Source organism: Mauremys reevesii, linkage group 5 (assembly GCF_016161935.1).
Source record: "Mauremys reevesii isolate NIE-2019 linkage group 5, ASM1616193v1, whole genome shotgun sequence".
Lineage (NCBI taxonomy): Eukaryota > Metazoa > Chordata > Testudines > Geoemydidae > Mauremys > Mauremys reevesii.
The window spans coordinates 68,336,241-68,361,433 of record NC_052627.1 but is presented as its reverse complement, the minus strand read 5'-3'; the positions used below and the strand labels follow the sequence as shown (position 1 = coordinate 68,361,433).

General features: G+C 41.6%; 1 long non-coding RNA gene across 1 annotated transcript; it reads left to right on the top strand.

Annotated features, from left to right (window-relative positions):
• Window positions 1–639: 639 nt before the first annotated feature.
• Window positions 640–17,230, top strand: LOC120406970. The gene is made up of 2 exons (XR_005599710.1): window positions 640–730; window positions 16,370–17,230. It is a non-coding gene; the product is annotated as an uncharacterized LOC120406970 (long non-coding RNA).
• Window positions 17,231–25,193: the final 7,963 nt, after the last annotated feature.

The window sequence follows — 25,193 nt, the reverse complement described above, 5'->3', positions numbered from 1 at the left end:
CTTAATTGATTAGTCTTGTTAGAGTTGGTAAGGCAACTTCCATTTTTTCATGTTCTCTGTGTATATATATCTTCCTACTCTATTTTCCACTGCATGCATCCGATGAAGTGGGTTTTACCCCATGAAAGCTTATGCTCAAATAAATTTGTTAGTCTCTAAGGTGCCACAAGGACTCCTTGTTCTTTTTATATCTAAGTTCCCACAAAATTTTCCAAAAGCCACAGGTTTGCCATGAGACATTATAATCTTTAAGAAACTTATTAGAGAAAATGTCATGAAATCAGGGGGATGGTTCAGTAATGGGCTTATAATGAAAACAATAATTATTAAATTATAGACTGAATACTATGGCTTCAAAATAACTAACTGGTGAGATAAGGATTAGTATAAATTCCTATTGCTTGATACTATCAGCCCCTTGCAAGCAATAGGGAGTGTTTCCTATTATGATCCTTGTGACAAGGTATACTGCCTCTTCAAAGGACCAGAAGGCCTGGGGCTAGCCATTCCTATTGAATTAGCCCTCTGCAACAATTAACTGCCTCCCAGCTTAATGGGGCTGGTCTAATTAAGGTCAGGTGACAGGATACAACACCTGAGTTTCATAAAAGGACTGGAAAAAACCTCAGTTTGGGAGTAGAACCACAAGGAGAAGGTTGGGTCTGGAAGGGCTCTAGTGAAGCCTACCTAGGAGTCAGCAACCCTATCCCAGAAACAGGAATGCTGAAAGGTAGGCCAAAGGGGTGGAGACTGTGTGGGGACTCCAGGGAAGGTGCCTGGGAGTCAGGGTTGTATCTTAAAGTTAGAAAGACTTATAGGTAACCCACAAGGGACTGGGAACTGAGGCTTGAGGGTGGGCTGAAGAGTACCACAAGTGGGACAGAAGAAACTTATATTTGTGTGGGTCTTTTGTTACCTAAAAAGGGATGAAACTTTGAGTGACCTAACAGGTTGGTTGGGCAATGTGGATCCCTGAGGGAGAGAGAAAATCCTGGAGAAGGGAGTAAGTTAAGGTGGGGAGTGCCTGAAGCATCACACTTGGCCAAAAAGGGGTGCTACATGGCAGGTAGACTCTGTGACACTCCTATGTCTGTAATTGTCTAACATCTGCTACATAATGTCACAAACCACTCTGCAGAGTGGACATTTCTTTTGATCTATAAAATAGACATGTAGTAGACTATTAACATCCTTTCCATAGGCATGGACATTAAATGACATTAACACTGACATTAAACGGAGTTTCCATATGTACAGGAAGAGGAAATTTGTATTGCAACTGCTGAAACATTTTTTGAATTTGGAAACTTTTTTGATTAAAATATTGAAATTTGGAAAATAAACAGTTGGACAAAAATATTGGGAAGGAGCTTTTGCTAAACCAACCCCTGTAACAATTTAATTATAGAGCTATTCACACTTTTTCAGATGTTTTTAAAGGAGGGAAATAACAAAGTTCATAATTCTCTCCCCTTTTCTCTTCCACCAGTGCCAAATCCTAAATGCTTGTTTTCCTCAGTTAGATTCCCTTACCCTCATAACTCTTCCATATCTCTGAAGCAATTGCACTGATATGTAAGGGTTATGAGGCTAAATTAGCTAAACACACACTGAGGGCCCAGGAGGCGGAGTGACACTAGCTTAGGTTTACGTAGCCCCCAATGGACAAAATTTTTAAATGAGCCTCATCATATGAATCACTGATACAGGAGTGGATCTGTCATTAGTACAGTTCAAATTTTATTAATATAAAGATAACATACAACATAGCTGTTATATAGGACAAAGAGCACACATTAATGTGATTGTAAGGAATACACAAAGAGGAGTTGTAGGATCTTGTACTGAAAAATGAAGCTTTCACAGTGGCTGAACTTTTTTGGACACCTTCCCATTGTGTTCCCCAGAGGCTGTAATTTCTACATATTCCCTACCTTTTCTGGGTGGGTCAAACACTTGAGTTTTAGCCCAGTTTAATACATATTAATGGAAAGGTGTACTAAGCAAACATCTTTGGATGTTGCGAATGCTGCACTAAACTCAATCCAGGCCCAAGATGAAGAGCTTGTATCCTGGATAACCACTAGCATTATGGATGCTACTGTACTGGGTCAACACTTAGACCCATCTTTTGGGAAGTACTAAGTAAAACAATGCAAGCTGACCCAATAATAAAAGCAATTATTGGAGCAAAAGCCAAAGGATCCAGGCCACCAATATGGAAAAGATACAGGGCAGGCCAGGTTTCTACTTTGTGTGTGAGGAGAACTGTACCTTGATAATGATAGTGTCCTGTGATAAATGAAGCAGGGGAGGGGAGCTCCCTTTTATGGATAGCCAGCCAGCCAGTTAGCTATAAAGTCCCTCTTGGTGGCTGTTCTCTGCTTGCTTTACCTGTAAAGGGTTAAAAAGTCCCCAGGTAAAGGAAAGGGAGTGGGCACCTGACCAAAAGAGCCAATGGAAAGGCTAGAACTTTTAAAATGGGAAGGAGGGAGCTTTTTCCTTTGTCTATTGTATTCTCTCTGCTGAAGAGAGGAGGCAGCAGGAATGCTGTAAAAGGTTTGGACTAGGTATGAAAAATCATCTTCCATACCTAGAACGATTCAATTCAGATAGGGAATGTTTAGATAAATGTGATTGGGTTTACTTTGGCTTTTGGATTCTTCTGTGCTAAGTTCCAGTATTTTTGTTTTCTTTTGTAACGTTAAGCTGGACCCCAGGGAGCCATTCCTGGTGTTTAACCCTTTTTCAGTTGCTCTATAAAATCTAGCAAAAGCCTAAGTTCAGCTGTATTTTCTTTTCATTTTTGTTAAATTTTACCTTTTTTGTTTAAGAACAGGATTGGATTTTTGATATCCTAAGTGGTTTGTGTATGTTTTTCAATTAGCTGGTAGCAACAGCTGGGTTTCTCTTTTGTTTGTTTTCTCTTTCTCATCTTCCCCGAGGGATGGAAAAGCCGAGGGGCCTTGGGGAAAACTTCCCAAGTGAGTTTTTTCAGTATTTGCAAGAAGCAGTTTTTCACTTGGGTGGTAGCAGCATTTACCAAGCCAAGGTCCGAGAAAAGCTGTAAACTTGGGAGTTTAATACAAACCTAGAGTGGCAAGTATTACTTTTTAAAATCCTTACGGGCCCCCACCTTCTGGGCTCAAAGTGCCAGAGTGGGGAATCAGCCTTGACGTGTCCTTTATCACAAAACTATTACTTGCAACCGGTTGGAAGTACCTGAAAGGAACTAAAGCCAAGTCAGTGTAGAGTTACAGGAAAACATGGGTCACCTTGGTAAAGACTGTTTGTTTCTATAGGCCACATCTGAAGCAGACTATTGAGCACTGAGGATATTGAGTCAGGTCTGTCAATGCCTGAAAGCAAAGAGATGCAAGCAATATAGCAAAGCCCCATTATGTCTTATTGATACTACAGAACCGTTTGAACTAGCTACAATTGATTTTCTTCACTTTGAGAAAAGCATTGGGGGTTCTAAGTATATGCTGATTGTTACAGACCACTTTACCCAGTTTGCACAGGCTTATCCCACAAGGAACAAACCTGGGAAAACTGCAGCTGACAAAACCTTGAATAATTTTTGTTTTGAAATTTGTAGTCCCTAAATGAATTCACCATGACCACAGCCTATTTGTTCCATAGGCTGCAGCTGTACTGACAGATTGTGGGATTGAGAAAACCCTCATATCCTGAGGAAAATTAGTAAACTGAGTGAATTGCTAGTAGTGTTCTATTAATGTTGAGAGTGCTCCCTGAAGACCAGAAATCTAATTAGTCTTAAAACATGCTTATGTATGCTTATAACTGTACATGTAACAAAACAGGATTGTCTCTAATCTACCTTTCTATGGGAGGGCTTCTTGCTTATCAGTAAATATAATGTCAATTGACGAATCAGTGAAGAACTGTGACTAAAAGTGGAAAGCATGGATGAAAGAAGCTTTTGTTTTAGTCAACGAACACTCCAGAAAATCATTGTTTGTGGCAGCAGACTAGCATCATAGCACTGCTCACAATATCACTCCTTCCCCAGGAGATCATGTACTTTTTCAGGAATTTCTGAGTGTGTGGGGACCTGCAAAACTAAAAGCCTGTTGGGGGTGTGTGTTGGGGGTGGGGGGAAGCAGATTCATACTATTACCAAAAAAGGGGGATCAGCCAGTATATAAAATAGTCCCAGAGAATCAGCAGAGAAGGGCAGAGATATTGTATGCCAATCTCTAACTACCCTGTGATTACTTATTGATAGTCTAACAACAAGAAGAAAAACATAAACAGGGACATATTCTCCAATCTTCCAGGAACAGGATTCCTTTGACAGGTCAGATGATGACATACAGGATTGCTTCCTTAATCCTCAATCAGAATAAAACCACAGCTGTTAACACTGGTGAACAGCATCCAGAGGACAGCCAACCAACAATAACCAGCTCACTCCATCTGGGTGGTGCTGCTTATTGTCCCACTATTGCAAATGACCCCCAGACTGCTTGGTGATACTGATGGAAGTGCTGAGGTATCATATGCACATGGGTCAAAGGAATCATTGCCAGCACAGGGAGAGGTGCGCACTATCAGTAATCCACCCAACCAGAATGAGGAAAAGAATGAATAGTCACAGGTGATCACTTGGGACTCCAAGTTGCCTGTACGGGAACCCACAGATCAATTTGCTCAGTCCCTCTGGGATTGTATCTCAAGAGTTGCTACACTATTTAGTGCCAGTGACTTTAGGTCCAACAGTGTATACACCAGGATTAATTGCTTAGAGCTTGTACCATATTTAAAAGGTTAACTTGAAGTATAAGAGTATCACAGTCATTACAAAATAAGATAGGTAAAGATTTGTGTAGGACACAACCCAATAAAAGCTTCACAACCAAGCAAGACTTACCTGTAATGATGGAAATGTCAGGATAACATTTTAATGTTAGGAGGCATATGTAAGGCGCACACAAGTGAGTGCTGGGATCTGGTAACTCATGTTATCACTAACACTTCTGGACATTCCTGTGTTCCCCAGAAACTCTCTAATTCCTCTACCCTCCCTACTCTTGATGCTGGGGTTGGTGTGGTATATGGGCAGACAGAAGTGGTGCTAGTCCATTGTGCTCCCTAAGCAGGAATATTCTCGCCCCCCGCCCAAACACACACCACATTGTAAAAAAATTGAATGGGGGGCCCTTGAGCTTTCTGGGACCCTAAGCAATTGTTTAATCTGCTTATGCCTAGCAGGGGCGGCTCTAGCCATTTTGACGCCCCAAGCACGGCGGCACGACACGGGGGGCCCTCTGCCAGTTGCTGGTCCCGCGGCTCCGGTGGACCTCCCGCAGGCGTGCCTGTGGAGGGTCCACTGGTCCCGCGGCTCCGGTGGAGCATCTGCAGGCGGGCCTGCGGATGCTCCACTGGAACCGCGGGACCAGCGGACCCTCCGCAGGCACGCCTGCGGGAGGTCCACGGAGCCGCCTGCCGCCCTCCCGGCAACCGGCAGAGCGCCCCCCGCGGCATGCTGCCCCAAGCACGCGCTTGGCGTGCTGGGGCCTGGAGCCGCCCCTGATGCCTAGCATCAGCTCTGGAGTCAGTTTAGTTTGCACTCTCTTCCATACAGATCCCAGAGTTTCTTCTGCTTTGCATTAAAGGTGTGTGCTAGAAATGTAGGCTTAGAGTTTTAAAACTTGTATTGCCTAAGTATAAAATGGTTCAAAATACTAATAATATGTGGCTACAGAAATAAGTTGTGGGTTTTTTTATTCTGTTAGGCCAGGCCTGAATGTAGTATAAAGGGGCAGAAAAGCTCAAATTACTATTAGGTTATTGAATCAAGCTCTTCAGCCATGTTAAACTTCATTTGAGAATTTCTTAGGTTGATCACTGCTTCATACAGGCCTCTGAGTCTCATTCTCTGCTGTGCATTACATGTGTGCTTGTACTCTCTGAGGTCATAGAAAACCTGTGCCTTCACAGAACCTGAGTTTGAAGTGTCACATGGCCAGTGTTTCCTACCTCCCAGCCCAATGTAGCTTATGCAATATTTTGTGGCTGCTATGAAAAAACCTTGCAAAAATGTGTGCATTAAGGATAAACCTGCCATTGCCTGAGTCATCATAAGAATATTCTGAAACATTGTCACTGTTTCAGGACACAGTATGGGCCACTAATATGTGTCAGAGCCACACAGAAAGACCTTAAACGGTACTTTTTTCTGAAACTAACATCTCTTTAAATCCCCTTCTGCAGAAAGAGGAAACAGGCAATAGGGAAGAGAAAAGAAACCTGCCCATACACTGATTATACCACTTTCAAAGAAACCAGTAAATCATGTAAATGCAAGACATTGCATGATCTTTAAACAGAACTATCAAGAAAACCAGATGACAAGTGTGAGGTGCCGCAGATTGCAGTCCTGAGGAATCTAAACACAAAGTATTGGGACCTACAATTATAGGTCATTATTGAAGTACCGTAATGTGATTGGGGCCTCTGTTGTGCAAACAAATAAGTATGGTTTTTTCCTCAAAGAAATTACAATCTAGGGGCTCAGTTGTAGAGTTAAGTAAAGGCAGCACATAACTGGGACAGTGTAGCTATGTTGAAAGTCATAGTTTGGTCCTTGTTTTTCTGTTTCTCTACCCTTTGTAACCTGGCACAGATTTCTTGCCCCTTATGACAGCTGCACTGGCTGTCACATTGGGGAAGAGGTGGGGTCAAGACTCTATTGAACTTACTGAGTTTTAATAATCCAACAGATGCTCTGATCGAACCTACAGTGCTTGGTATAAAGACCATGGTGCACTTGAGTGTTGTTTATATTAGCAAAACTAACCATTTGCACAGCTTGCGAAGGATTAGACAAAGACAGTTAAAGCATCTGAGTGAAACATTACTATTCCTCTAACCTTCATTTAAAAAAACGATCTTTGTGCTATCTTTGCTAAGAATAGACTGTTGTATTTCAGAGAAGATCTCTGCATTGAATTTTAAAACAAATCACTGTGTACCTAAACTACCTGCCTATCTATTACTTGTTTTATGGCACTGCTTAATTTTTCTGTCATTCTATAAATTATAAATGTAAAGAGAACTCCTTTTGCTTTAGCTGCAGGCAGTGTTTTGATATTGCAAGCCTTATGTCTAAACCCTGATAAGAGTTGTAAGGTAGATGTATTATGACCTGTTTTTTCTCTTCTCAAAGGAGCTTTTGAAGGCTGGGCAAGAAACAAAATATTTCTATTTCAACACTGAGTCTAGGAACTGTTTTTGAAAGCATTCAGTGCTTTCCTATTTAATACACAGAAAACAAATGACCTCTCAAAACACAATCAGATATAGTACGGCAGAGTATCTCCCACACACCAACGACCTCCTTTATAGAGGGAAAGGAAAGTGAAGTAGAATGCTGCTGTAATATGAGGAAACTGTAGTTGTCATGTTAAACTGTGGGCTGAGTGCAACTTGAAACACCACAACATAACAGTGGGCTCTAGTTAATCAAGCATGACAGATAAGGAAAGAGTAAAATCACCACACTCAGCAGAATAAGACAGACCATTTAAAATGGTAATACAATCAGTCATCTCATTTCAACATTGACACCCTTCAGCATTTGCTCATGTCAGTCATCTTGTGCAGATTGTCAGCTGAATATCAAAACAAGCATGACAGGCAGATAAATATGAATGTGAGCAAATATTCTCCTGCAGGAATCAAAGACAAATGTGACTGACAGGAACTCACTGATACTGATTGAGTTTTTATTCTGTGACTAGATTGCCTGGGTTGTTCCTTACCAGGCCATGAATTTCAGATGGATTATATAGATCTCTGGTAAAACTCCCCAGATCACATCTGGTTTAGGAAAATAATTTTAACCCCTTATATTACATTGGACAGCTCCCCAAATGATGCTTTCTAAAGAAATTTTCTATGAATGTTTTTGGCTCTACTAAGAATGCATTGTGTAGGGTTTAAATAGATGAGCTAGAGAGTAAGGATGCAGGCAAAAATAACCTGAGTGGGTGCTGTCCTCTTTATCTACTATCTCAAATGAGTTAGTCAGGATTAGGTAGGAAGCTAATAAGTTTCATGTAAAGAGTGGGGTTTAGCTGGGAACCCTAATGCTCAAGGATATATAAACTTTGTCACTGGTCCTCATGGTAGGCCTTGGTAATATAGGGGATAGAGTGTGGATTTGCTACAGGCTTGGGGCTTGATCTGCTGAATATTAACATAGTGTTGGATTGTATGTACTAGCATTGTATGTGAAGTTATGGAGTATTGCTATGTGTTACTGTGGTGGGGCAGTGGCCCCCCCTCCCCCTGAGAAAAAGGCCTGAACCAGGCCAGAGAGGCTGTGCTGACCTGCAGCCAATCAGGACTGAGCTAGGTCCTATATAAAGGCTGCCCAGCTAAGGAGAAGTCAGTCACTCCCTGGTCAGCAATGGAGGAGGACTGGCTCCTGATGAAAGGAGCAGTACCTTAGACAGAGCAGTCCTGGGCTGGCTTGTGGGAGCAGATAGGAGCTCCAGCCTATTACCTGCTAGGCTGTGGCCCTGCTGCAAAGGGTCAGGAAGGTGCGCATAGGGCCAAAGGGGAAGTGGCCCAGGGAAACTAAGCAGGCGAGAAGGGAAGGAAGAAGGGTAGAGGAAGGCTGCTGCTAGAGGTTCCCTGGGTCGGGGCCCAGAGTGGCGGGTGGGCCTGGGCCCTCGCTTTGTACTGCACCTGGCCTTTGCAAAGAGGGGTCGAAACATACCAAAACTGGTCCCTGAGATAAGGGACTAGACTACAGGGTTGTGGTTGGCCACTGAGGCAGGTGCAGATGGAAGGAATGCTGTTACCAACACTCCCCTGGAAGGGGGTAAGACGGGACTAGTGGGCACTGCCAGAGGGCAGTGTCTTGAAGTAAATGGAGACTGTCCAGAGGAGGATGCCACTGAGCAGGGAACCATGTGGGTCCCAGGGCAGCAGAGCTAATGATGGGCCCAACACCATGGGCCGAGGGCGCTCCGCAGAGGTCAAGATCTAATTCCCAAAGTCACTGGCAGGAGGTGCCAGCGGTGGTGAGTTGAACCCCATCACACTACTGAAATATGTTGTAAGATTAGGAATGCCCACAGCTGACCTTTCAGTTGCAATAAAGGTGCAGCCATCTGTGGCCAGGCAGGCATTAACAGCCTATCAAGAAGAAGTCACTAGAAGACAAAGACTTGGAACTACGGAGATTGAGCTCCCTTCCAGCCAGGGACCAGTCTGTGTAGTGAAGAACAGTAAACTGCCTGTATCATCTGTTAGGGTGAGAGACTGCTTGAATCAAATCTTGCTTAGTCTGTTAAAAATAGAAAGGGAGTCTAAATTCTAACTTTATTTCTTAGGTAACCAACTTTGATCTCTCTGCCTGCTACTTATAATCACTTAAAATTTGTCTTTCTGTAGCTAATAGACCCACTTTATATTTCTACCTAAAACAGTGTGTTTTTTGGTTGAAGTGCTTGGGGAATCTCCACTCTAATTACAATGGCTAATGCATCTCTACTTTCCTTTGAAGAACTGGCAAACTTATTAATGAGCTTGCACTGTCCAAGGGAATCTTGAGCAATGTAAGATGGTATATTTCTCAGGTGCAAGGCTGGGAGCTGGGGTGATTTGCTGGTGCTCTCTGTATGATTCATGAGCGGCTCAGGGAGCATTCATGTAATACAGTGGGGTGTGGCCTGGAGGGATGTTGCAGCTTGTCACTGGCATAGCTTTCTGAGATACAATCCAGGCTAGAGAGTTAAGGGAGCATAGTGGTCCCACAGTTGTACCCCAAGGATCCTGCCACAGTTGTGTTGCTTTAGGAGCTGCCCAGGAAGCAGATTGTGACTTCACTGGTTCTTACCTGGATTTTTGCCCAAACCCCATTACCATCCACAGAAACACCGAAGTTTAGAGGTGCTTTAAAACTAGCTTACCTGGCTGGGGGTATGGATTAGAACTCATGCTCCACTTTAACATGGGCTAGAACCTGCCCACTTTGCAGTGAGGAGGCAGGCAAAATTACTCCAGTGCTGATAGTCCTCCAATGCCTTCCCACGATTGCCCCTCTTCCCCAAAATACGGACAAGTTCTTTTGCAACTGGCTGGGAAAGAGTCCTAGAGTGTCAGCACAAAGAGCCAAGGGATATGCCCCCAAACACACCTAAGAGTGAAGATACAGTAACTCCAATATGGCTTTGCTGTGGGAATGGTCATGCCTGGGGTAGGCTAATCCAGGTGCTCAGACCCAGATTCTGATCACTGGGATAATGCTGCAGTGAGCCATATACTTAGCTTGTACTCAGAAAATCTGGTTTTAGATATGGGGGAGGGGAAGTCATTATGTTTACAGGTTTGAGCCTCAGACATGTTGGATTGAGGTTCCAATTCAGATAAACATCCAAAAGCTCAGATACTTTTCTAAACTATCTGAACATCACGAATTTCCAAAACTGGCCTGGAAATCTCATTAGAACAGGTTTTCTTATGAGAATATATAGCTCTTCTGCTTCAAATGCTGCCTGGAAATAGTGTGATAACAGCTATTCTCCTGGTGTTTCTGCATTTCTCATTTTGCCCCAGCAGGAAACCAGCAGTGCAAATCACTTATTTCAGAACCTCAAAGAAGATTCCACTGAAGCCCAGTTCTGGAAATAGGTGAAGATTCAAGGGGGGGTGGTGGTATTTTTTTTACCCAAATCTAATTCTCCTTCCCTAGTTTTCTTTGGAGGTGGCTCTAAAGGCAATATTTTGATGTAAACAACCCAAATTGTACAACTCTGCACAAGGTATTATGTAGGTGTATCTTACACAGGCATAAAATCATATTTAAATCACTAGGAGTTGTACCTTTCTAATTACTAGTTAAAAGTAGAATTAAGGACTCCAGTGGGAGTTATACTTGCACAGGGAAAAGAAATAGCCCCGTGTTTGTAACATACAGGTACATTTCTTTCCCTCCCTCATCCTCCCTCCCCACCCTGCACATTCTGGACAAGTAAATCAAGTATTGGCTAAAAATCAATTTTAAAAAATGACAGAGCAAATATTGGGCATTAATAGTTCTTAAAATGCTTTTACCATGGCTTTGAGTTTAATGAAGAGCATAGTGCGTATATACTTGGCATTTGGGGAGGCAGGCCCTAGCCATGTTTTGGTAGATCTGAATGCTGCAGAGAAACTGAAGGACTAACTGAACACCGTGCCAATCTGATAACCGGAACTAAGTGAGAGCGTCAGTGTGTCTTACTGACACCAGCCTATGTCAAAGGCTTAACATGCTATTCTGAAGTTATTCTTCATATTTAGAAGTGTGATTTGAGTTGCTCGAGACTCATATACAGCTACTTGATTGTTTTATTATAAGGTGTGTATGTCACTCTTAAATGTATTGTCTTAAAAGTTGCATAATGTTCATATGATGGCTGATTTGACTTACTCAGTGAGCAAACTTCAACCCATGACTGCTTTAGTGAAACACAGTAGTCAGAGTGGACACACTAACATACCTCTTCTCCGTCCCCCAACTCTTTTCCTATCTCTCAATAACAATGAAACACAAGCCTTTTTTGAGATTCAATAAATGATAGACAATCCATCCAAAACTCAATCTGAGGTATGTTTTGGATAAACATATAAATATTATTGTTCAGCTAAAGCAACCCTGCAAACCTTGTGAGGTTCACTATCACTGTGGCCCCTGACAATAAGAGGATGTTTTGCCTAATTATATATGGAAATTTTTGTACCAGATTTTAGGAAAGTTTTGCAAACTCTGGAATTTATTCATTTCAAATGAATAAGAAAATACTAATTTGCTTCAGTTTATTTGTATCCTTAAGTATTTCTGAATAAAGCTGATAGGACTGAGTAAAATTCAAGCTTTAAAAAATCTTCTCCACAATTCCAGAGACTTCTCATTCTCACCAGAGATCTTCTATCCCAAAGGAAACTATCAGAGGAGTAGCCGTGTTAGTCTGGATCTGTAAAAGTGGCAGAGTTCTGTGGCACCTTATAGACTAGCAAACATATTAGAGCATGAGCTTTCATGGGTGAATACCCACTTTGTTGGATGCATGCTAGGAAACTAGTGACTTCTTTCTTCATTAGGAGGAAGCATGGGAAGATCTAAATTTAGAGCTGCCCAGGGCCAGATATAATTTATGCAACTTTTTTTGTGACCACCCCCCAATTTTTTCAGGAGGAAAATGTGCACAAAGTATTAAGGAAATTTCCATACCTTGTGGTTCAGTCACCATCATTGTGGCAACTGCTCATTCATCCTTTGTAGCGATGGTCCAAATTGTGCATGGTTATCCTGCTAAATGAAAATCATGTTCACATCCTTTAAATAAGGGTGCTATTAGACATCTTCCTCTTTTAATTGCAGTATGCAAAAATCTGTGTCTTGGCTGTGCCATGTTAATGCCAGTAAGACAAAGGGCTTTATAGTTGCAATGCGCTTCTACTACCGCAGTTGACATCACAACTCTATGCAGTCTCCATCTGCTGTTAATGCTGTAGTAATTTTTGTATTGCTATAGTATCTAGGGGCCCTAGTCATAGATCAAGACCCCATTACATAAGACCAGCTATATTGGGTCAAACCAATGTTCCATCTATCTTAGTATGCTATCTTCCAACAGGGGCCAGTGCCAGATGTTTCAGAGGGAATGAACAGAACAGGGCAATTTTGAGTGATCCATCCTCTGCTGTCTAGTCCCACCTTTGGCAGTTAGAGGTTTAGGGACACCCAAAGCATGGGGTTGCATCCCTGACCATCTTGGTTAATAGCCATTGATGGACGTATTCTCCATGAACTTATTGTAATTTTTTTATGAATGGAGTTATACTTTCAGCCTTCAACCTCCCATGGCAATGAGTTCCACAGGTTGACTATGCATTGTGTGCAAAAGAAATTCCTTGTTTGTTTTTAAATCTTCTGCCTATTAATTTCATTAGGTGACCCTTGATGTTCGTATTGTGTGAAAGGATAAATACTTCCCTCTTTAAATCATGCATGGTGTGGTGAAAGTTAGACTTCTATCATATCCCCCTTAGTTGTCATTATTCTAAAATAAATAGTCCCACTCTTTAATCTCCTCATACAGAATCTGTCCCATATTCCTAATCATTTTTTGTTGCCCTTCTTTGTAACTTTCCAATTGTAATATCTTTTTTGAGATGGGGTGGCCAGAACTGCATGCAGTATTCAAGGTGTGTGTGTGTGTACGTACACCATGTATGTATATAGTGGCATTATATTTTATCATCTATCCCTTTCCTAATGTTTCCTAACATTCTGTTAGTTTTGTTTTTTATTGCTACTGCACATTGAGTGGATGTTTTCAGAAAAATATCCATGATTACTTCAAGATCTTTCTTGATAGGTAACAGCTAATTTAGACCCCATCGTTTAATATGTATAGTTGGAAATATGTTCTCTGATGTGTTACTTTGCACATACCAGCACTGAATTTTATCTTGCTAGGTGCTGTACAAACACAGAACAAAAAGAGAATCTTCATCCCAAAGAACTTAGAAAGCTACTTAGATTCATTGGCAATAGTTGCTATGCAATGGATTCAGCTTACACTCATATATAGTCAAAGATAAAGATTTGAAATAGGTTGTCTAATTCCATACTGTCTGAATTACTTCACTATGTTTTCTGGAATTGTAAATATTTACCTTTTATTTCCTGTGGTTTGACAGGACTGACACCATCTTATATACTACTGGCCTTTTTTTTGGCCTGAGTGGCTTGTCAAAATTCAGGGAACTAGCATGTTCTTACTGGGAATAAAAATTGACAATGGAGTCTGGTATCTGCATGATGCAATCTTGTTGACAAAGAATGTACAAGGTCTTGCTTGTCTAAATGTGGGAGGAACAAGAAACTTAATAGTTTCTTGGTACAGCCCCAAAGCCTCTTTAGCCAACACATGATCCCAAAAAACCCAACTTTCTAGCTTTTTCCAGGGTCATACAATGTGCTCCCAGATGGCTTTGTGTCTTTACTTCTGAATCTTTCTCTTCTCTGATTTGTCTGAACTCTACCCATCTTTTATATATACATACACAGGTAAGAATAAATACTGAGTAGAACCCTTCACCCACATGGTGCAAGTTTCTGGACAGACATTACAGGGCCTTATTTTAGGCCTGGCCCCTTAAATGTCCATCCCATCTATATTGAGTGAAGGGTGCATTCTGACATCAGGCTTGACTCAACCCATAACAAGTATTCAGTTATATTTTTAAGAATTCTGTCCTTTTCAGTGAGGTTAACTCAAACATTTTCAAGCTGGTATTCTTTGGTTAAGCTGAGGTGAAGACAAGATTTAATTGTTCTCATCACCATAGCATCTGAGCACCTTCCTTTTGTACATTAAGCAATGTGACTAACAATTGTTATGAATGATACATACTCACATCCTCTCCCCAAAGGGAGAATTGTGTGTACAGTGTAATACTTTGTTTTGGTAGGGTTTTTTAAAATGTACTGCTGTCAGTGTTAGAGAAGGCAAGGTAGGAGACATGTACCTTCCACTCAAAGTGCAAGGTATTAAGGTTTATGATAGTCCCTAGTGCCTGTGGAAAACTGCCCCCTGAGAAAACTGTCATGTACAGATGAGCTTTACCCTTGTGGTAGAAAGTTCCAGTGCCTGATGAGTGGATTTGTCAACATCAGTCTTCATGCCAGATGTCTCTTTACACACATGCATAAACAGGTGGGGGTGTGTGCATGGGCACACACAATCAAGAATCTATGATCTGGCTTCTGATTGTATCTTAGAAAAAATTACAAATAGATGTTAAAAGATGTATTCGTATGAAAGCCAGCAACAGCAGCTTCAATGCCTGTCTAGAGATTACCAGTCTCTTTTTCTGGTAAATTCTTTCTTTCCCTTTCTCACACATAGCTTGTTGTCACTCTGTGTCTGAGGTGTTTACTTGAGATTAATTAGTGGTCTGGGGGAAGACAGGGGATAGAGAAGTGAACACAAAGAGATGTCTGCCTAGAAAAAAGACTGAGATTTTCTGCTTGGCAGGTTTGGAGTGCGTAAGAGATGTTGTTATAGGTTGTATGCAATCTAAAAATTCTTATAGACTTCTAAATCACATTGTATTTTTATAGTATGGCAAAAGAAAAATCCAACAATTCATTGTTTCATAGCAAACATTAAATGGAATAAGCATTTGTAAATATATTTTATATCTGGATAAATGTATTCCCTAACAAAATTAATCCAATGTTTTTCATATGAAAATCAGGATAATTTTCCTTATTTGTGGTGTGTATGTGTGTGGGTTTTTTTAAATTATATATCCTCTTGTTTTCCTGGACAAAATAACACTAACTTTCACAGAAATATCCAGATAAAATAAGTTTCTGGAATCAATAACTTTCTGGTACCTAATTTTAGTACCAATATTAGGTAATTCAGCATAACTTCCAATAAACTGTTTTTTATAGAAAAAATACAACCCACATACAATTCGCTGATGGCTTGCTTATTACCTGGGTGTAATTCATATCTATAACTAATAGTTGAGCTTTAAGCTTGTGGGTTATCCTCATCCTATATCCTCCATTGCTTCTTGATCCTTTATTGCCATCTTATATCTTCGAAGAGTCTCATTGCGTATTCAGAGAGAGAATTCCACAATTTAGATGCCCCAACAGAGAAGAGAAGTTTCCTGAGAACTCTTCTAGTAAATTGTATTATTTACAGTATTTTTATATTGTTTACTTCTACTTTACTTACATATGCAATTAGTTCAAACAACTTGTCTAAAATTTATTTCTGTAATAATGTCATCGTTACCAAGAGGGCTGCTGAAAATGAAGATTTTTCTATTTTTAAAACTCTGCCTTTGTATCTATGCAAATTTTCACAGAAAGGACATTGAATATATAGACAAGCTTTATATGTTAATTTTTTTTAATGGTATGGGGCCTCTTACACTTGACATAGCTTAGGATCTCAGAATGTCAGCATCAGGACACAGGCAGGAGGGCAGCCATGTCCAGAAGTGGGATGCTGTTACCTTCTGGAAGCTGGCTACCCCCGACTGCTACAGGTCCATTGCTGACCAGTTTAGCTTTGGCAATTTCACTATGGGGGCTAGTGACAGTTTTTTCTGAGGAAGTCAGGTGTGTGATTTTTTTTTTTTACCAAAGGTGATGAGCATATACAGTGTCCCTGAATTAATTGCTGGATTTGAGAGGATGGAGTTTGCTAACTGTGCCAGGGCCATTGATGGGACTCATGTTTCCGTACTTGCTGATCCTCAAGGTACACTTGAGTGTATATAGTACCATTTACAGTTTATTTCATTATTTATGCAGGTCTTTGTCAACCAGAGAGGCCCATTCATGAATGTCAATATGGACTGCACTGGAAAAGCGGCAGAAACCCTGGTATGAGATCAAGGATTAGCTTTCATGAATAAGTTGCGACACCATTCCCACCAAATGACACTATCATATATGGAGTAATTGTCCCCCACTGTTATAGGGGATCTTGCATGTATCCCCTTTTGCCTTGGCTTCTGAAACCTTATCCTGATCTCAGAGGCCCTGGTAAAAGGTTTAATTACATTCATTGGGAATAGAATGGTAGACAGAAATGTCCTTGGTATTGTTTACTGGCATTGGATTCCAGTGTTACCAATGCTATCTGAATTCCTGAAGCTTGTTGTGCTGTTCTTTGGATTCACAAAGATTGCTATTAGCCCATGAGTAGACCTGTGACAGCAATGGATTGCTGAACTGGTACACTCGTACAGCAAGTCCACCGATCACAGCTGGAGCAGGATGCATATGAGCAACAGAAATCAGGGATGCTTTGTGAGCCCACATTATGGACTTGCATGGCCAATGGAAGAGGGAGACCAATATGTTTATAGATGTATTTGTACAGCATTGTTAACAGTAAATGAAGTACCCTTGCTCTATACTGCAAATGGAATGGGTGGGATGTAGTTGTCATGAACATTCATTATGTTTGAAATGACTGCTGAAACAATGGCTTGTGGAGGAAATGGTGGTTTGTGTGAGATGAGCTGAAGATTTTCATTATGGATCTGAAAAGATGTATTCAAAACAATTTCTGAATACAAGTTCCCAGTTATCTTATGTCTTTATCTTTATTTTTTGAAATGCACATTAGATGTCATACAGTGCTGGTAATAAACTTTCTTAATGAAACAAAAGCCTTTTATTTTTAACATGGCTTACTACAAAAAACAACATAATCAGAAATTGTTATGCAGGCCAGATGCCATTAAAACACCAAAGCCAGTAATTAAAATCAAGTGTGTAATGCAAACATTGAACAGGGTAAAATTCCCCTACTTCTGCATATCCCCTGGCCTCCATTCTCATTTCCCTTTCTACCATGTTTAGCGCACACTTGGCACTGCTGCACAAGAGTGGAGGATTGCAGTGAGTACATCTACCCAGCTTAACTAGCATTCAGTCCTGGTTGCATGGACCATCCAACCATGGTATTGTCCAGTGCACCATGGCTCTGCAGGACATGGTACCTTAGAGGCAACTCAGGACATGGTGCGGGTGAAGCAGGTGCCTGAACTATTAGTGCAAACAGCCTCTTGCAGGTCTTTCTGCTGTGCTGTCATCTCAACTGATGCACCTGCTCCAGCTGCTGCACCAAGTCTCTTATGTGGTAAAATTCCCTCCTCACGCCTCTCTGTGCCTTTTCACTTGGTATGAATCCCTTTTCCCTTTTGGTATCATATCTGCTTCTTGGGCACATCCACCAGAAGTTTATCAAGGACCTACTTCCTTTTTGACCATTCCATGGCAGTTCAAAATCCCTATGGCTGGGCTACAGAGATGGAAAGGCCTGAAAACAGACATCAAACAGTACACTGTCTCAGTACTTCAAAAAACAGTTCAGTGCATCCTTTCCCCCCAGCCCCCCCACAAAAGTGAATCTCAAGGCCAAAAAATGATACTTTGTAATACTCTCTACTTCAGTCTACTTTCAGAGGAACACTCCAGTTCCCAGACACAACTGAGTTAAACAGAGTGAAAAGACAGCACACAGAATAAGGTGTAATTAACAATGTTAAGTATCAGAGGGGTAACTGTGTTAGTCTGGATCTGTAAAAGCATCAAAGAGTCCTGTGGCACCTTATAGACTAACAGACGTATTGGAGCATGAGCTTTCGTGGGTGAATGCCCACATGCATCCGACGAAGTGGGTATTCACCCACAGGACTCTTTGCTGCTTTTACCATGTTAGTGTTTTAAAATCCACTGTGGTCATACCTAGCACTGAGAAACCATTTCAAGCATTCCACATTCTGGAAGACATAACAATCCTGGGAATTCCAAAGGGACATTCTATTCAAAGTTCAGTGGCAGGCCAGCCATGTAGGCTACAGATATTTCCAAGCTTATAGTGACTGAGCAATAGATCTATGAACAGCATGGGATGGTGCCCTATAGAGGAGGGCCTAGAAAATACATCCTTCTCTTAAGTGTGACTACTTATCTTAAGTTCCTACTATGGGAAATGTTTTTGTAGCAATTGGGTCAACATTCATGGGGGAATCAACAGGATGCTGCATTAGCATCCACATCAATTACTTCCTCTCTACAGTTTATGATACAGCCTGCTGACTACATCTGCCTATAGACTACATGCAAATACAAATGGCAATACAGACTCTCCAATAACTGCATAGCCAGCCCCTTCCCTTTCCCTGGCACATTTCTGGACTGCATACAAACCCCTGCCATATGTTAGACAGTGACTTCATCACCCATGCACTACATTTTCCCCTTACCTTTGTACAGGTTACAGATTATGCTGTTGTCAATTTGTGTGGTGTACTAAAAGGGAAGGCAATATAAGTGTGACTGTGGTCCAGTGGAGGCCAGCTATGGTCACTCAATTAGGGTGAATTGCAAAGAATGGGGCAGACAATCCCCATAGAGCTGGTAGATATTCCAATAAACCAGAAATCCCTCCCATTCTTATATTAAAAAAAATAAGAGCCAGAAACTTACCAGGCTCCAGGGCTTCTTCTGTTTCTGCTACCAGTTCCATGGCAGGCTGCTCCTCTGAGCCAGCATGGTTATGGCTGTCATCAAACAGCTCTTCCAAGTATGCACCCAGGATGTACTGCAACTGCTCTGGCAGCAATGCCTCCTTTCAGAGTGGCATGAGCACCAGAGTCATTTTGCTAGCTTGGTCCATCAGCTACTGGCTCCCCTTTAGTGCTATACTAGCTTCAGGGGTCAGAAGGTTTTCATCTCAGATCACCAGACTATCGTGATCTGCTGGGGGCTCAGTGCTTGGTTTGGTACCCAGCGCCTGGTCAAAGGCAGGATGACTGACAATTCCCAGAGGTTCAGTTCTCATTCCTGGCTTTCTGGTAGTGGCTCTCAAGTTGCTTAATCTGTTCTGTGCACTGGTCACCTGTCCCTTTAATCTTCAACACTGCCAGTTTTTCCACTATTTCTTGGTACACATGGTCATTTCTGATACTCGCACTGAAGCTGATTATCTTGCTTGCCTTGTACCAAAGATTTACGAGAATCTGACTGTGGTTCTGTGACCAGGTAGCAGCATGTCTGGTAAAGGATGACTTCTTGTTGGTAACCATAGCTAACACAGGAGACTGTTCACGCTGCAGTTCAATACTCAGAATAAAATGGAAGGGTTAAACAACAAGCAGCTGTACTTGAACTGAGGGGATTGCTTCTGTTTACTGAGAGTTGATTGGCTAGCCTTGGGATAGAAAGGATAGGAACATGTCCCAAGAATCCACCAATGCTATCCCACAATCCCATGGGATCAAGTCCGGGGACCTGGGCCCAAACTGCATCCTCACTGAAAAATGATGGTGTTTGGACCATAGTCCTAGTGAGACTGAAGCTTGGGCCGACTCCTCTCTGCTTTGTCACAGGCTCAAGTCCTGAGGGTTTACTGGCCTGAGTCAGACAGATTTGTGTGTAGATGGAAGTGGTGGTGGGGATTGGACATGAGCCTGGGTTTACATTGCAATGTTGACTTACACAGAGAGCTAAGGAAAAGGACATCTACAGGCAGTTAACAGCAATACTAGCAGGGTGGCCAGAAGACAAAAGCCAAGTACTAGTAGCACCAGAGCCATATTTTTTACTTTAAAGATGAGCTGAGTATGAGGACAGGGAGCTGTTGTGCCCACCTCATTACATAAGGATGGCATGCCAAAACATCATGCCTCACATCTAGGCATTGAAAGCTGTCTTAAATGGGCTCAACAGTGTGTTTTCTGGCAGAAAATACACAACTCTCTTCCTTGATAGTGTGACGTGTGCCAGTCATGGGATAACTGCCAGCAGATACTCTGTCTCACCTTTTTCTATGGTCAGGTGGTAAGAGGACTCATTTGCCTTCAAGGAAAAGCAATATGTAATTACAGTGAACTATTTAAACCTTTGGAAGGTCAGTGCCCTACCTGATGCATAAAGCAAGTCAGTGATTTGGCAAACTGAAGGCCCAGTTCACAAGAAAGAGCATTCCAGATGCTGCATTCACCAAAAATGGACCCCAATTTGCCTTGCACTAATTCAAGGAATTTGTATGCAAATGGGAGTTTGACCACCTCCTCCACCGTATACCCACAGAGTAATGGCAAGGTGGAATCAGCTGTAAAATGGAGCTGATTGTTTCAGAATTGTTATAATTTTTGGCACACAAGAATGCCAAAATAGTCCAGTGCAAGTATTGATGGGACAAAGGCCCAATATCCTGTTACCAGTGAAGGGGACCTGTTGCAGCCAAGAGGATTGAGATACTACGGAGACAAGATGGCCAATTATCAGAAAGCAGGCACTAGAGTGCAACAGGTCAGGCAAGGACCTGCTTACCCTGGAGTTAGGCACTACTGCAAGGATCCACCTATTAGAGACTGTCCAGGAGGGACTAAAGGAGTACAGTGTAGGGTGATCATATGTCCCCTTTTGGCCAGGACAGTCCCTTTTTTAAGCCCTGACCCAGCTGTCCTGACCCTTTTGGCAAAAGTAGGTGTTTTGTCCCATTTGATCAAGCTGGCAAGAGCAAATGGGACAAGGACCCACTTTTGTCAAAGTGGGGTGCAGAGGAACATGAGTGGGGATCATGCAGCAATGCCAGCCCCGTGCAGGGAGGGAAGGCGGGCAGGGCAGCAGACAGGGCTCGAACATGCAGCAATGCCAAAAACAGCCTTGCATGGGGGGGACTCGATGGGAGAGAAGGGGCTTGAGCTAGCCCCACATGGTGTCCCATTTTCCCTTTGGGAAGTATGGTCACCCTAGTACAGTGGCGGCCGAAGAGGTACTACACAAGACGGATAAATGTTCTGAAGGAACAAGAGGCAGTAACAGCAGACAACACCCAGAAAGCCAAGAGTGATCACAAAATGGAGAGAGAGAGAGAACCATCTGGAGGCCACCCCACAGGGAGGGAAAGACCCCACAGAGAGAGTTTTCAGGATTCAGAGACTGGTAACAGGAGACACACATTACTCCTGGTAAGGTCTCCTGCTGCAGAGATCAAACTGTCTCAAAGATCACGTAACTATCTGAGTCTGTCATAATGCTGAGACTCCAACTCAGCTAAGGGCTAGCAATCTCTGGCCAAAGGGACACAGGTGGGTGGTGGAGGGGGTCTAGGCATCAATTATTTGTTTTTAATGTTTGTAAAACAGGGAAGATGTATCATCAGTAGTGAGAGGGCCCATGTTCACCGGAGAGACTGTTGCTGAAGGGACACCAGTGGAACAGGGAGTTATGCTGGAAGCAAAATCAGCCACATGGACAGAGCAGTGTCCAGGTTTAATAATGCTTTGCTTGTTCAGTGTAACCTTCATTTAGCTTTAATTTGTCCTAATAAAGAAATACTGTGCCAGATTCTCATTTGGAATAAATTAGTGTGGTTCTGTGGACTTCAATGCAGCTATGCCAATATACAGCAGTTGAGAATCTGGCCCTGGCAATAAATTTTCTCGGAAACAACAAGGCACACAACTACAGGTTGTTGGTGAAAACCTCCTAGGTATACATCAGTGGCCTTGGATGCAACATGTCACTTTGTTGCTCTGCTTGGTCTAGATTTTTTCCATTTTTCTGCTGCAGTGTGAGCAGTGAGCATACAAGCAAGAGATTCCACCAGGACATTGCAAAGATGGAAAAACGCAGGGAAGGTCATTGGGCCTGGAAGCCCAGCAGTGTCTGCATGCACCTGCTGAGAGAGAATGAATACAAGAGACAAGCCAAGAAGCGCCGAGAGACACTGAATATAGGACTAAACTATGTACATAAGTTTTTTTTTTTTTTTTTCATAAATATTTTTTATTTATAACCTTTTTTGATTTTTAAAGTGTTAAATAAACACACAGGGTGAAATATCATGCAAAGCAAAAAACAAACACAAAAAAAAAGACCTAGGTTTTATGATTAAAAAACTAACTCTATCTACACAATATACACATCAAATGTAAAAAAAAAATATTAAATCTAGTAGCCAAATCAGTTTTGTTTTAATTGTTGTCATTGTTTTTCACATCAAAATAAATAATACATAAATAATACATCTCTTCTCTCAGACAGACGACTTCTCAAAAATTGTAGACCAGTGTAATTAGAACTCCTGGTTTTTGGGATGTATTAATTTCACATTGGAGGTTATTTTTAAGAATTTATCAGTTTTATGTAGTTGGTGAAAAAATCTGTTTTGGGGGCTCTCTCATCTGTATGTACTGTAATGAGTAATCTTTGTAATATTTTCCAGTGTTCTTTAACATATTGCAAATAGCACTATGTTAACCCACGCTAGGAAGCCTTTAGTGCACACCAGCGAATAATTCATGTTTAGTGCACTTTAGAAATCCTACCCCTGTAGTCTGCATTACTGCTCTATGTAGACAAGCCCTTATGTACAAGTAACCATTTCTGGTGTTTTCCTAGTGTTTGTTAGATATATACTTTTGCGGGGGGGAGGAGATCAGACATCTTTTATTGCTGTTTATTGGCTAAATCAGAAGCCCTATCTATAATGTGTACATATAGTAACAAATGTAGAAATTACTTAATGTCACCTATTGGTGGAAATTGTGGAATTACCAATGGTTCCTTCTAGTTTTCATGATACCTAAGGAGTTATAATACGGGAAATAAGAGCCAGTAGGCGCCCCCCCACCCCCCGTTTTATTTTCAGTGGAAACATTTGTGAATGTTTCCAGTTCAGTTTATAGGTAGACAAATGCATTAAAGTTGAAATAAGTCACCGTCATACCCTCTGTAAAGCCCAGGACAAGAATGATGATTAAAATGTTGTACTGGTTTGATTAAATACTCAGAGTATAAATTTCTTAGGCTTACTTCTAACATTTTTGAGGGACCATAAGGAATCTTGTGCCTGAGGCCTGGTCTACACTAAGGGGGTGGGGTCGAACTAGGGTACGCAAGTTCAGCTACGTGAATAGCGTAGCTGAACTCGAAGTACCCTAGTTCGACTGACTTACCCATCCAGACGCGGTGGGGTTGAACTCCACAGCTCCAAGGTCGACTCCGCCACCGCCATTTGCGGTGGCGGAGTTCCGGAGTCGACCGGAGCGCGCGGGGAGTTCGAACTATCGCGTCTTGATTAGACGCGATAGTTCGAACTCTGAGAAGTCGAACTCACCGCGTCGACCCGGATGGTGAGTATAGACCTACCCTGAGACTTTTGGACTTGTGCCTTTTACATATTTCATTGTTTCCTGGCTAATTTGGTTTGTCTCTGTCTCCCTCCCCGGCCCCACCCCATATCCCCAATAGAATTATCCTAGTTTCAAGAAAAGGTTCTTTGTAGTTCCTAAACAAACTCACGAGGTCTGTTCAAATATTTTGTCAAAATTATACATTCCTCAGTCCTGTGACCTGTACTGCATCTCTGGTGTATGAGATGTCAACTAGAGCTAGCCAACTAATACAGAAAATGACTGATTAATATTTTCACTAATAAACATGGTGAGTTTTCTCTGCTGCTATTCACCATGAAATCATGCTATTGATTGTTCACAAGTACTTGGATGACCTACTTTATTTGTGAATTACAAAAGGATCCAAGAAATTTAGCATGAATCATTATTTATCTAAAATTCATGCAAGAAATGCTGTTGAGTTTTTATCATTTGTCATCCTGCTTAAAAACTTTCAGTCAGTCAATCAGGGACCAGAAACCATATCATAAATACCATACAGTAATTTAGAGGTCCGCTACTAAAACACAAAGAACAAACACACAGTAAAAATAAGCTGACACTATCTAAACTAGATAGTGAATACTTATAAATGAATCCATTCATAGAAATCACAGATGATTCACAAATAGAAAGACACTGAATTTGATGTATAATTTCCAAATAGTTATTTGACCACTTTCAGTGATTACATTGGACATCATGCCCAATTCAGTATTCATTAACATAAGGGTAAATCCTGAGCTTGAACCCTCTTTGAATTGCTCACTTGTCTCTAAATATCTTTAAAAGAATTTTTGGTAATGTATCGAAGCAAGTCCTGTCTATGATCTTTGTCAGTATTTATGGGCTCTGGGCTTGATTCTCTGCTCTGCCCACTTGTCACTGACTAGGGGGAGCCCTAACTTAAACCGTTGGTGTAAGGTCCCTCAGGGATCCTAGGTCAGCGGAAGATCAGGCATAACTGAGCGCCACTTGGCCATATCTCCTCCCTGACCCACCTCAGAATGTCTTTGAGTTCTCACTCCTACTCTGAATATCTGTATTGTACAGCTGAGCATTCTGTAGAATATCCTGTATATGTGTGTGTCCTAAGGGCCAATTTTACAAAAGTGTGCCTTGTACTTGTACTTTTGTGCCCATTTTTTTTGAACTGCACCTCTTCCGCCTCTCAAAAGTTCTTAAGCCTTAAACAAGCTCCCAGTTGCAGGTGCAAATCAGGCAGCTAGAGGCACAAGTATTTTGATTTGCACACATACTTCATTTCATAGGCACAAAGTTATGGGTGCAAATTGAACCCAACAAAAGGAAGCTGGGCCTTAGCCTAGATTAAATGTACAACATAGAGAACATCAGACTAGATACAAATAAATGAACACAAATGTAGAAGCTTTACTCTATCTCGCAGTACAATATAATGCTAACATGAATGT